Source organism: Papio anubis, chromosome 5 (assembly GCF_008728515.1).
Source record: "Papio anubis isolate 15944 chromosome 5, Panubis1.0, whole genome shotgun sequence".
NCBI lineage: Eukaryota > Metazoa > Chordata > Mammalia > Primates > Cercopithecidae > Papio > Papio anubis.
In genome coordinates, this window is record NC_044980.1 from 76,374,042 (window position 1) to 76,388,444 (window position 14,403).

General features: G+C 41.2%; 1 protein-coding gene across 6 annotated transcripts in view; it reads left to right on the forward strand.

The window, feature by feature from the left end:
• Window positions 1-3,654: 3,654 nt before the first annotated feature.
• Window positions 3,655-14,403, forward strand: part of VCAN (versican) — a 111,253-nt gene continuing 100,504 nt past the window's right edge. For all 6 annotated transcript variants that reach the window (XM_021939521.2, XM_021939527.2, XM_021939526.2 and 3 more), the window contains exon 1: window positions 3,655-4,208. The gene's annotated coding sequence lies outside the window, so the exon portion shown is untranslated. The remainder of the gene's footprint in view (window positions 4,209-14,403) is intronic.

Genomic DNA, 14,403 nt, shown 5'->3' on the forward strand with positions numbered 1-14,403 from the left:
AATGAAGTCATCTCCTCTCGGCAGCCCGGCCTCTCCCATCACTCCATGTTGGAACTTGGCTTTGGCTTGCATAGTTCTGTCGTGATGTAGATGGTCTTTCAGTTAAGTTCTAGAGAAATCTGCTCAACCATGAAGAGGACATTTACAGCATAGGAGAAAAAAAATTCATTAAAACAAACATTTTACTGTAACATTTTGATTTGGGGATTGGCGAGCAAAAACTCAATATCTGATTTCTGGGGAAAATCTAATGTTTTATGGCTTTCTGAGGAAATTTGTCTGTGTTTAATTTATCAGACCAATTTTATACTTCAGGTTAAAGCACAAAGAGATTGCCACCTTCACCTTGCCTTTTGCAAGATTTCTTTTTTAAGAATAAAAAGAAGGCAACAAAGACCTTATATTTCTGTATTTCCTAGAAAGCCAAAGAGAATTCAAAGTGCTGGATAAAATGTCTGTCCCTAATCTGTAGTGTTTTACTTTATTTTATTTTTTTAAAATTATGACACAATCTTAGAGGATGGGCTTCCTTTTTCTAGGGTCTTTGAAAGTTAATAAAAGTACATTTTTAAATCTGTAGCATTATTGCATCATCCAGAGAGGATAATTTGCTTCATCGTGCCTAGGACCAGTCAGATCAAGGAGTTGAAACTAAGCTCTTTGTTTTCTGAATTTGAATGGTACTGGAATCTTGTCATCCCTAGAGCAGCAATAGATGATGCCATGTCTAAGAGCAGTTCACCTGATCAATAAAAAAGGAGAAGTCTGAAATGTGATCCTAAAGAACCTCAGAAGGAGGTTTAGATGAAGATAATAAAATTCCCTGGAGACACATTTGCCATCTACACCTTTCCTCTCCAAGTCATTGGCTTGCTGCCCCTGAGCTCAGCCAAGATCCCAAAGACAAGATCAAAGCAAGGAAGCAAGGCACATAGCTTCTGGCTTATGGTTTCTTTCAGACACAAGCATTGTGAATGAAGATCTTGCTTTATTTATACCTGGGATCTTGGAGTTTTCATAAAGAATATCCCCAGTACAAAGACATGATTTAAAGGGGGACTCACAGAATAAGATTTTAATTACTGTTAGATTCATACTTGAGTGTAATGGACAAATAAATACAATTTTAGTTATAAAACGTGAAAAAAATATATTTTCCCATTCAAAAACTTCTAATAGTTTTGTCAGGCATTGGAGAATCAGAAATAAATGCTCTCTCATTTTCTTTCTCTTGATGAAAGAAAGTCAGTAAAAACAGTTACATAGAAATAATAATACAACCGTAGACTCTATTCTTAATATACCCGGTATGTTTTCCTTTTTCTTTTTTATCCATTCTCTATTTTAGATAGCTAGAGGGGAAGTTCTGCCCTAGAGACAGAAAGAAGATCTCCATGGGATATAATTTCATTTTAGTTATCTGATAACCTGAAGAAGTATTTAATTTTCTGAATAATAATGTTACAAGTCAAAGAAGAGAGAAGACAGGCAGTATAAAGCTTTTCAACATTGTGCATATTCTAATTCCTTAAGTCAGCTCTGATAAAGTGCCTTTGTCCCGTAGAACTATTCGGTCAAGGGTTGTGATATCTCTTGGCATTAAAAGAAACTGTAAATTTTGGAGGACTAGAGAATCAAATTTGGCAACATAAATGAAAACATCCCAGAATGTAAAAAGTATCTAACCCATCACTTTCAACCATGTTCCATTATGTACAGATGGCATTATTTATAGAGAATTTTAACTATTAACATTTCCCAAAAAATGGGCATTAATCTGCTATTACTTGCTTGTTTCTGCTCTAGTTCTCCTTTGTTGAAAGGTTTTACTTAACTGTATCATAAAGGGACAAAAGGATAACAGATAATAAACTTTTCTGACTGGCAGATCTGTCACTCACAAAAACGCCTTGGGCAGGTTACTTGAACTCTTTGAAGCTCAACTAGATTTACTCAAATTTAAGAAAGAGAATAAAAATCCGTATCTTGGAGTGTTTCACAGAAAGGTCTACCTTAATGTCTGGAGTATTTATTTCCATGAAGATTCATTTTATTTTATTTCTCCCCCTTCCTGAATCAAGCAATCTTGAATCTAAAGTTGCTATGAGAAGCACTGAAAAGACCACTGGACTATTAATGGTGTGACCTTGGGACAGTCACTTTCTGCACCTTAGTTTGCTTACATGTTATACATGAAGGTTGAAGTCTGATTCTGCTCTGTGACTATCATTCTAAATATCTGATGAAATCAAATTTCAATGTTTGCAATGGTAGTACAATAAATTTACTAAGAATAAATAATTCACTGCAAAAACAAATCGATTTCCAAATGATGTAACTGATAGTTATGTTACTCACGGCAGTGAGCTGATAAATAACAAAAGAAATGAAAGATGCACATTGTGAGACCTGAAATCATCCTGACAAGTCTTCTACCTGTTTATCACTTAAAATCAATGACCACGCTGAATGCCTACAAATTACAAAATATAAAAGAAATCTTATAAATGTGCATGCATAAGAGTCTAGGTTACTACAAGTTTTAAAGTGTAAGTTTAAACCAAACTAATCAAAGGAGTTGAGAGGAAAAATTGGCTTTCATCTGTAATCACTACTGTTCTGAGGTCCTATGTTTAATATAATTTTCTAAGTAGAGGCTTCAGAGAGAAGAGTTGTGAGGATGCTTTCTTATTTGTGTAGAAGGAAAAGTTTGCCACCCATTCTAGTATCCCTAGTGTTATACTGATGTGCACCTTGGATTTATTTTGTTCCTATTGTATAAACTCATACTTGACTTCAAAGAAAAGGAAAATCCAAAGTCCCTCTTTTCTAAGGGGACAGAAATCCTTTGTATCAACTGTTTGACCCTTTGCTCTATAAGGTCCTATTGGAAATCTTTTGTAGCACAATGCACGGGACTCTTCTATGTGTTGATGCCGTTTACACAGTGGGATGGGCCTCACTGAAGAAAAAAATCGCATAAACGCATGAAAGATTATGGTCTTATTTCCTGACAGCATGAAAGGTAATTGATACTTCCAAGAAGTCCCTGTTACTCAGGAAAATTATCAAATATTGTACTCAGAGATACTTGGAAAGACTGAATGAAAGGAAGAACGAAGAAAGCAGAATCTAGACTTATGTGGGAAGAGATTTGTGGCAGAGGAAAAGTATTCTCTTTGAATTCGACAAGGGATTTGCCTGGGGGAATTTCCTGTCCAGCCCTTTATTACCAGGGTCTTTTGACGCCGGGCTCCCCATTGGGCAGTTCCCTGGGAGTGCAGTGGGGAATTCTTACACTTTCCCTCTAGGTCTCCGAAGGATCTCGTTTTCTTAGTGTCTCTTTCAGGTTGGCAGGAGCCTTGAGCCTGACACTTCCCTTTGATGGGACAGGCAAGTTCTGTGGGCGCGTAAACACGCTGTAACCAAGTTCTTTGCTGATTTTACAGTTTTGTATGCTCCCGAGAAGAAGTGATCGTACTCAATTGTCTATTGCTGGCCTGCCCCCTAAGAGCCTGGGGGCTCCTTTCCCCTAACCCAGAACTAGCTGCACTGGGGGCGCGGAAGTGGGGGTGGGGAAGGAGTGGGAGGGCAATGGTTTCCGCGAGCAGAGCGATGTTACTGAGTGAGTGCCTGAATGGGGAGTGCTGCTGTCCCCAAGCCGATTGGTACTTCTTGTCAGGAAGAAACGCCAAGAGGTGGGAGTGCCTGGGGAGGGAGGCAGGCGGTCCCTACCGCAGGCGCGGGGAGCTGCCTTTCCGCCCCTCCGCCTGCTTTCCAAGCCTGGGCTCTTAGGAGTGGCTGAAGCTGTGGAGCGCTTTTGGAGCCTGTGAATGAACCCTCCTCCTCTCCCTCCTCCTTCTTCTCTCTGAGTCTCCTCCTCGGCTCTGACGGTACAGTGATATAATGATGATGGGTGTCACAACCCGCATTTGAACTTGCAGGCGAGCTGCCCCGAGCCTTTCTGGGGAAGAACTCCAGGCGTGCGGACGCAACAACCGAGAACATTAGGTGTTGTGGACAGGAGCTGAGACCAAGATCTTCGGCCAGCCCCGCATCCTCCCGCATCTTCCAGCACCGTCCCGCACCCTCCGCACCCTTCCCTGGGTCACCACTCTTCCTATGTGACCCGCCTGGGCAACGCCGAACCCAGTCGCGCAGCGCTGCAGTGAATTTTCCCCCCAAACTGCAATAAGCCGCCTTCGAAGGTAATCACGTTTCTTTTGTTCCCCCCTTAAAAAACAAAACCAAAAAAACTTATAGAAAAAACCCCGCGATCTTAGAAAAAAGAAGTACATTGCAATTGGTAGAAGGCTTTAATTAAGGCAAGGAGCTGTAAGGCGAAGTTAAGAAAATGTAGGCACTTAAAAAATGCAGGTAACTTTCAAAAGGGCTTTTGGGGAGAGGGATACAGAGGAACCTTGGTGTTGAAAAAGATTCAGACAAAAGAAACGCAGGGTGGAGTGGGGGTAAAATGACTAACGGAATTGGGGGAAGGGAGGGAATAAATTGTAGAGAAATCATAGAAAAGTGGTGGGTTCTTGAGCTGGAGAGAGGAGAGGGACCTTTGGCGCTTTGATTTTTTTTTTTTTTTTTGTTCTTAACACGCTCGAGGCAAAAGTTTGAATGGGGACTACCAAGACTTGCCACAGACAAGTCCCCGAAGCCGCCTTGGTGCAGGCCACCTGGTTTCCCAGCCCCTGGTGTGTGGTCAATGCCTGGTGTTCCTGGAAAGCCACTCCCGGGCAGCTCCTGACAGTGCGACCCGGCGCCCAAGCAGCCTGGGACCTGCGCGGACCTGACCCCTTCAGACCGCAGGCAGTCTGGGAGGAGGTCTGGCCGGGGGAGGTGCAGGATCCCCGCCGTGTCTCTTTGACGACTTGGGGACTGTCACGGTTCTCTCCCGGCGCCCCTGGGTTCTTTTGTCCTGCGCGCGGTGCGAAGGGGCCAGCAGGCAAGGAGCAGAGGATGGGGGGTGGGGTTGTTGGAGCCCCGCGGAGGTCTGGGAGGCCCCTGGGCGGGAAAAGCCTGTTCTGAACCGGTAGGGATGTGCAGTAATTTTTCTCACCCTGAAGAGCGAAATGGGGTCTGTCGCTCCCATCTCAACAAGCAAACCGGCACCCAGAGAGCACTGCAGACAAAGGTGGCGCGGGGACCCGCATCAGGGGCCTCTAGGTCCAGTGCTCTCGCCCAGACTACAGGAGTCCTCCGTTTCCTTACATATCCCCCACCCCCTCCTAGTTCTCCGCTCTAGTTGAGCAACTTTACTGGCAGGTCTAGCGGCAGCGGCGCGCGCGTGTGCCGGGAGCCCCGGGGGACGTCCTTGGCTGGAGCGCCCCACTGTCCTGCAGAGGCGTGGGCGTTGTAGGGCGACATCCCCGGTGCATGCGGACCGAGGGCATCCGGGTTGTCCTGGCTCGTGGTCTGTGTCACTGGGCGTGGAGCGGTCTGGGTGTTAGGCAACGGAGAGCGGGGTACAAAAATAGTGTCATAGCCTAAACTATTTGCTCTCCAATCCAACTGCGTCTCGGCAAGTCCTGCATGTCCCTGGAAGATGCTGCGGGAAGGGGGAGAAATCTACACGGTGCCTGGAGAGTTGTCCTGCTGCGCGCACACCCGCGGCAGAGTCTCTCTCGGTCGCGTTTCTCATCTTTGTGTCTCCCTCTGTCTCCATCTTCTCTGCCTCCCTTCCCCTCTCCCAGCCTCTGTTCTGTCTCTCTAGCTTCTGCGTCCCCTCCCCCACAGCTGACAAATGAATGGCTAGTGTGAAATCCCTGCCTTCCCCGTCCTCCAAGGCAGCAGGGAGGGAGGAGCGAGGGAGGCGGTGCGCTCCTTCGGATCTGCCCCCAGTTCAGCGCACAGGACTTGCAGAACCTAGATGTCTAGGAATTGGGAGTTTTGCGGCGGGTGTGGGCGCCCCCTAATGGAGAAGTCCCGCACGGGTTGAGAAAAACGAGCCCCCCAGACCTAGCGAGCAGCTTTCACAACCTTGTGTTCAAGGATGGAAGGCCCTAGTTTCCCCTTAAGTCATTCATTTTGCACTCCACAATCTGCGGCGTACATCTAGGGGTTTGGAGGACCCTGAAAAAAGGTCTTGGTACGTGCAAAGTGCAGAGACGCCTTCTCGCGAATCGGCTGGAACGCACGCGGCGCCCTGAGTCGAGTTCGCCGCTTAGTGGACTAACGCACATGGCCTGGGTGGGGCCAGGTTTCAGAGGTCTGGACGCGCCACCCTGTGCATCTTTAAGAAAGATAATACAAATGCCGCGCTCTCAAAACCCATAACCACTTGAACCCAAGGCTAGGGCCCCGCCCCAGGATATTGCAAAAGAAGGGCTTCTAATCCAAAACTTAAACTTCCTCAACTTAAGGGCGCGCGTCAGACGCGAAAGTTGAGAGAAGGCGGGCGGCGGGAGGAAAAAAGAAAGGGAAGGAAGGGAAGTGGAAGGAAAGAGGACAGTGGAGGGGAGGGAAAGAAGAAAGGAAAGGAGATGGGGCAGATGGCATTCAAACAGCCAGGAACGGATCGGAAGGGTTCGTTTCGGGGTTTGGGTCTGAATTTTGAGACTCGTTTTAGGATGCTCTTTTTTCTTTCCCAGCGGCAACAAATGTGACTGCAGAGGCGTGTCGGGATGGAAGGGTGGGAAAGAACCAGACGAGCGGAGGTGGGCCAGTCCCGCCCAAAGGGGCTGGGTCTGGGAGCCGCCCCCACTCGCTCAGCCCGCGCGAAGGGAGGACCCGCAACGGGCGCTACCCGCAGCGGCTGGGTTCGCCAGCCGCCACGTGGGTTGGAGCTTCGGCTCCCAGCCCGAGACGGGTGTGACTTCCTGGGCTCGGAGACAGCAGTACAGCCGCACAGGCGGTCGGCGCAGCCGAGGCCCCCACCCACCGAGGCCAATGGGGGCGGGGCGGGGAAGGCGGGGCGGGGAAGGCGGGGCCCGGCTTAGCCGAGAGAGCCGAGGGGCCTCGCCCGGAGGGCTCCGGGCCGGCTGCGTCTGGAGCTGACCCGAGTTGCATCCAAACCGCGCTAAACACTCTTATTAAAAGGCTGTTGAAGGTTTTTGTTTTTGTTTTTGTTTTTGTTTTTGTTTTTTTTTTTTAAGTTTTTTTGCTTGCTTCTTGGGAGTGGTAGGAGGGGCATAGTGCTTTTGTTTTGAGGCAAGGGAGAGGTTAAAATTTACTCCAAGCAAACTTTTATTAAGAAAAATGAGACGACTTTGTACTGTGTTCCATTTGTTGACTTTTTAAATACATTCACGTCAGTCTAAAGATCATTTTTAGTCAATTAACAGATTAATTTAGTTCCAGACTATCATAAAGAGTTCGCCTGGAATGGCAAATATTGCCATTCGACAAGACTAATAGAATTTCATGGGGACAAATATGGAAGGGCTGCGAGTGTCACTGAGGTTTCTGTGCGTCAATGAGGAGCCTTAGCGGGGACCTGGCAGGGACTGGAAGCTCAGCACCTATTTAGGGAGTGGCTGAGCTGCAGACCTGGACAAGCTTGGCGCAGACGAGACGGTGCTACTTAGAGCTGCATTTTAAGTCCTCCCATTTTGCTCTATATTGGAAAAACTGGGTTTTAAAGATCTCTTCTATCACCTCAGATTCTGTAGCTAACATCCACGTCTTTTTCTTTTTGTCTGCTGAAAGCTGTGACCTAATTGTTTTAAGTACTTCTTGACAATTTTGCCAAACCCATCCTGAAAATACATAAAGTCCTAAAACAGGATGTTGTGAGTGTGATATAAAAATAGGAAGGTACCAATGGAAGCAACAATTAGTGTTCTGAGATAGAAGCGGTTCCCAGTTTGTAACTTGGAAATGTTAAGAGCAAGTACATCAGGGAGAAGGTCTCCAAGAGTCTGACTTCTTGCTCTGGGCTCTGAGTAAAGAAAGAAGTATGTTAGAATTGTATTGTCTGCCCGCACTAATATTGCAAAGGGTTCCAATGGATTCCAATGTGTTTGAGCAATTACTTCCTCCAGCACCAAGTCCACAGTCCTTAATCTTCTTGTGAGAAGATTAGGTAGGAAGCGGGATGAGATTCAAGACAATCATTTAGGATTTATGTCAGAACTCAAAGTTTTGTTTCTTTTGGTAGATAAAAACAGAGTTGGTTTTAAATTGTATTTCCTGCTTTCAAAAAAACGAGGTTTGAAAGGAAACCCCCTAGATTTACATAGGTTTACAGATGTAAGTTTCTTCTTTTTCCCTGTGTTTGCAAACTGGAGGGAGATGCCTTTGATATTCCAGAATACCTGTATCTATACACTTGTAAATTCTGGTTGGAAAGGACTGAAACAGCTAAACCAAAGGTGACGATGATTAATGTTAAAGATACTATTCATTGTTCTCCTTTGTTGCATTATTAGGCTTAAATACTTTGGAGTTAATGATTGGTCACTTAATTGAGTAACAGAACCTTTGAGAGCACAAAGATCAACTAACTATCTCCCAAAGTCTGGCAACTAAGCCCTCTTTTCCTGGTGGGATTTAAACACTTTTGTTGACGTCATTCATGGACAAACATCGGTAAACACTGTATTTAAAATGGGATATTGCCCTGTGATGGAGCAGAGCTTCTCAAGACACACGGTTCTTTTGAGGGAAAGAATTAATGACTGTATGTAGTAAGGTATTTTTTCACCACCCACCTAGAGAAACCAGTTAGGACTGACAAACACTCATTGTTGGGAGTTACTTACTCTGGTCTGAGAAAATATACTGATTGTTACATAGGTCTGTATTTTACCAGAAAACACAAAGCATGTACTCTCCCTGATTTGGAATCAGAAAAAGGGGGATTAGAGATGAATGTCTTGGCCAAGCTCCATTTCAATTAGCGAATTTTTGCCAGTTTCCTCTTGTAGCCTAGACTTGGTAAATTACATATATATAAAGTCTCTCTCTCTTTCTGTGTATGTGTGTATGTGTGCGTGTGTGTATGTGTACAGGGTTTTTAAACACTGCTAAGTTCTTACCATTGAATGTGTTAGAGGTGGTTGTATTTCAGAGGTCAGTACAAAGAATCTTTGTTTAATGTGTCAGTTCTGTTTTCTGAAACACACCTCTGGGTAGATTTACCATCTATAAAAGGATACAAATGTATATACTTTCCACATATATATACATCCTACCTCATTCTTCTAAGGATTTTAAGAGGTGTTTATGTCTGTAAAATGAGATTACATATTTTACAATAAACACATATATTGATACAATATTTTTATTATTAAATTATTGATTTGATATTACTTGAGGTATAGTGGAATGAGCACTGGACTTGGAATCAGAAAGTTTGAGTTGAACTCACTAGCTGAGAAAACCAAGCAAAGACTACTTTTGGATGTTTAATGTCATAATCTATTGAATGAATATGCAATTATAAAGATCAAAAGAGTAAGTACTTTGAAAAACTATACAATAAAGGGATGATAATATATTGTGTCTGTGGGATTCATACTGATCTAATTCTATAATTTTAATAATAACCGCATTACCCAAGCCATGTAGTTTCTACTAAATCTATAAAATAAATCAGAGAGGGGCATATTGTTTTAAAAATTGTTCAGTTTCATTAATCAGAAGACAGATTCCAGAAATTGACTTAAATGAAGTTGGACATTCAGTGGAAAAGAAGAATTATTCAATAAATGGTTTCAAGACCATTGATGGGTCCATGCAAAATAAGAATCAGTCTCTACCTGATTTCTCATCGTAAAAGAAATGTAAGATGAATCAAATATGAAATGTAGGGAATAACTTTTTTAAAATGATAAAAGAAAATCATGGGATTAAAAAAATAAGTTAGGAATAGAGAAACCTGTTCTAAGCAAAACATGAAACCCAGTGCCATTCTAGGAAATATTGATAGATCTAAGTAAAAATTACACAAAAGCAAATAACACATTTGGAAAACATCTATGACATATGAGAGACAAAGAGCTAATAACTCTCGATAGTCCATGGACTTTTATAAATAACTTTGAAAAGTTCACATCTATCAAAATATGAACAAAAAATTATGTACAGGTAGTGGCAGAAAGAGACATAGAGTTTTAAAATTATATTAAAAATCACTCAGCCTCATCTGTAATTAAATAAATAGTAATTAAAACACCAGTGATATGCTACACCATTTTTTCACCAGAGGTGTAACAAAAAAATAATTTTTTTTCTTTTCTTTTTTTTGAGATGGAGTCTCGCTCTGTTACTCAGACTGGAGTGCAGTGGCACGATCTCAGCTCACTGCAACCTCCACTTTCCAGGTTGAAGCGATTCTCCTGTGTCGGCCTCCCTAGTAGCTAGGATTACAGGCACCCACCACCATGCTTGGCTAATTTTCGTGTTTTTAGTAGAGTGGGGTTTCACCATGTTGGCCATGGCGGTTGATCTTGAACTCCTGACCTCAAGTGATTCACTCACCTTGGCCTCCCAAAGTGCTGGGATTATAGGCGTGAGCCACTGTGCCTGGCAAAAAGAAAATAAAAAAGTTTGATGCAAGTTTGTGTTGGCCAGGTTGTGGAGAAACTGGGTCTCTCATATACTATTGTATAAATGTAAATAGGTTCCTCTACTTTAAAAAATAATTTGGCAATCACATGTTTTTGATTCTTTATCAAAATTTTTAAAAAGATGTAGATACTCTTTGATCCAGCAATTCCACTTCTCAACATTATTACATGGATGGATATTGGTACCAATGTCACCCAAGACAAATGGACAAGGATGTTCTTTGCAGCATTGCTTCTAAGAGCAAATATCTGGGAACAGTGTAAAGGCTTATCATAGGGAACTGTTTAAATAAAAGTTGCTGTATTCCACCTAATGGAAAACTATGCAGCTGTCAAAATAACATGGAAAAATTGTATTTGCTGATTTGGAACATTCTCCAAAATATAATGTATTTTAAGTGAAAAAATTGATAGACAAAACTGTGTATATAGTATACATCTAATTATGTAAAATGGGTGTATATTCATTCTTTTAACAAATATTTACTGAGTGTTCTAGGCATTGTGGATACAGGAGTGAACAAAACATCAAATACTGCCCTGTTGGAACTTTTATGATGGTAGGTAGAGAAAGGCAATTCCCAATCACATATGCAAAATGGTGATATGTGCTAAGATGAAAACAGAGCATGGGAAAGGGAATAGAGTGCAGTATGTCTTAGGTAGAGTAATGAGAAAGGAGTTCACCAGACAGAGAACAGAGGAGTGCTAAGAGGTGACAATGTGAAAAAGCTTAGCCAAGTCCAGGATCAGGAATCCAGTTTCAGGTTAGTAATAAATTCACATGATGCTATTACTTGTATGAAGTAAATTCATGAAATTTCACACCTAAATCATGTGATTTCTCTCTGCATTACAATGATTCTTTCTGTGAGAAAGAACTGAGGAGCAATATGATACATGATACTCATTACATCTACTTTGTAGCTGAGGTATCCTAGAAAGTTGGTTGTCTGGGGTAACTAGTTAGCAGAATGGTGGACAAAACCACCGTGTGTCTGTGTCCTTAAGTCACCCCTTGTCAGCTGATCTTCCCCCAAATCAAGGGAGAATACTAAATATCGATTTAATAGAATCTTGGCTTTCTCTCTGAGGCTGCCCATCCCTGGTGTGTCCCTTATCCTCCCTGCAGACATTTCTCATGGATAGGAGTTCTATTGACCTTGTCTTTTATGTCTCCCAGGCAATTAAACAGTCTCAGTACCCTGTACCTGGATTGTTCAATGACTTTCTTCCCTTCTCAATGACTTCACTGGAGTAGAAGGCTAAATATAGGCATTCGCTCTCGTATCTCTCCGGTCTTTCCATGCAGACAGACTTGTTATCACTAGTAGACGGTGCTTATAAGAGGGACATGGAAAAGTGGAAGAATGGAAATAGGGATTTGGAGTGGTGCTAAAAACAAAGAAAGAGGCTTCTGAAAGCTTTCCATTTAATAAAATCAAACATAGAAGACACAAGATGTAACTTAATGACCAAGGATAGGGGCATAGCCTTGAGAAAATTAGAGAAGTGGAATGAATGCCTTGGACTCCAAGGAAGAAGGAATGGAAATGTAGTTCTGAGGCAGCTAACATCAATAAAGCCCTCTGATATATTTACTATGGAAATAAATGATCATCTTTTAATTCAAGGGTTGCAAACTTAGGTGACTGCAGGGTCGAGGCATGGAGTGGAAATGGGTAAGAGACTAAGTGGGGGCAGCAATGGCCGTGAGCACACAGACTCAAGGGGAGAGACTGCTGCTTGGTTAATGCTCATGATCAGCCAGCTGAAATATAGACTTAATGTTGCTAGACCTTCTGAGTTTTTGAAAGAAGTTAGAGATCTGATATTTAGTGTAAACGGTCTAATTTTTAAATTGAGTAACTCATTCAAACATATTTATGCAACTTAGTCAAATGTATTTAGAGCATGTCTGATCTCTTCCTTGTATTCTTACCTAGTCTTAGGGGTAATCTTAGGAAAAGTGATGTGTATACTTGTTATACCTATATAGATGGAGGACCATTCTCCTGTCCCCAACAAAAGACACTTTTATAAGGATTGAGTGTGGCACAAAGAGTTTGTTTTTAGTATTTAAATTGAGTAGGAAACTCAAATGCAGAAGAGCCTTTCCTGGGTCACACCTTTGGTTTTTTTATATGAGATTTGACTCTCTAGATATTGACAAACATCATATTATTGGGTCATGGTAAATCTTCAAGTGGACTGATTCAAAAGCATTCAAAAGTATTTCAGGTGTTAAGGAACTGTTAGCACTGAGTTTCAAAGGTGTTTCTGCATAAGAAATAAAGGCACTGATCATGTATTTGATTTACAAACATTCCTCAAGGATCTATTCTGAAACTGGCACTGAAGAAATATTGTGGGAGTTATTAAGTTGAATGAAGTACTAGCTCTGCCTTCCAGAAGCCTACTGTTCTACAGAGGAGATTAGACGTGTTTACAGATAACAATTTGAAGTACATAGCAATAAGTTATAGGATGATTTATTCCAAGCATAAAGTGTATAGTGCTACTATAGTGGTAACCTAGGTTATAATTTTCAAATGTAAGAGCCCCAAATGCTATTCTTTTTACTCTTAGTGATATGAAACTATGTTAGAACATCTACAGAAAGTCTGAATTAGTAATTTTAATAATAAATATTGCATACGGATATATTGTATATGACTGAGATTTATTTTATATACATTATTATATCAATTCCTGTGATCACTTCAATAAGTACTAATTTTCACAACTAAGTAGCTACAGAAAATGATGTTTAGAAAGATATAGTATTTTACCTAAAGTCACACAATATAAGTAGAAAATGCAGAACTTGCATTCTGGGCTATTTGACAGTGGATCCCAAACTTTTAAAATTAGGCTTATAAAGATTTCCTGGAAAAAAAGAAAAATAAAAAATAGAGAACAAATTTTCCTGAAGAAAAGTAGGACATTATTATTTATAAGTATAATTAAAGAAAGAGTTCTTATTTGAATTCAGCCAATACTCATGGAATGCATTTTCTTTAGCACCTTTTTATGATAAAATACAATCTTTTACTTTGGCTGTGCAATTGATACCTTTATTTTTCCTTGAAATATTGTAATAGCATAGAGATGTGGTGTATACTTCCTGCTTGCTGTGCTGTCTTATAAGAAATCCAGAAACGTAGAAGCATTATGGCATTTCCCAGTTAGTGTTTAACAAAATCTATCACTAGATCCTAGTGATTATATGATAAATAACAAACTTAATTAGCAGGGTTAATTTAAGATTATCAACCATATGTTTTTCATTGTGAATTATCAGTTGGTCTATAGATGGAAAATATAGGATGTATAATGTATTAGCTTTAAAAAAGCTCTTCAGGAAATATCTAGAATTATATAATTTTAAAATTTTGTTTTGAAAAGGTCTAATTTTCATTTCAAAATATATGAAGAAATCAAATGCAGAAAAATATTAAGAAAACAGGTCTTAATTAATTAAATACTGTACAAATCCAAGCCCAATTTATGTTCAAGTGTTCAAGATCAGTTTTGTAATTTATGACTAATTCAGCATTTGCTTGTTTTCAATCTAGGTTTGCTAAATAATATAGAATTTATTTTCCAAGGAAGTTATTCAGGGTCCCAACTAAAAAAATATATATCAGTTAGGATGCTTTCAGCTGTAAGGAACAAAAAGTCACGATTTTATTGGGTTTAAACAATAATGACATTTATAATCTCATATAAAATGAAGTTCAAAGGCATGGTCCACTTTGGGTCTAATCCTTAAGGACTTACGCCTCGCCTTTGCTGATTCTTTCTCAGCTTCATTTCCAGAGGTATCTCACTTACTTATGGATGCAAAATCCCTACAACAGTTCCAGCAGAAATATTCCAG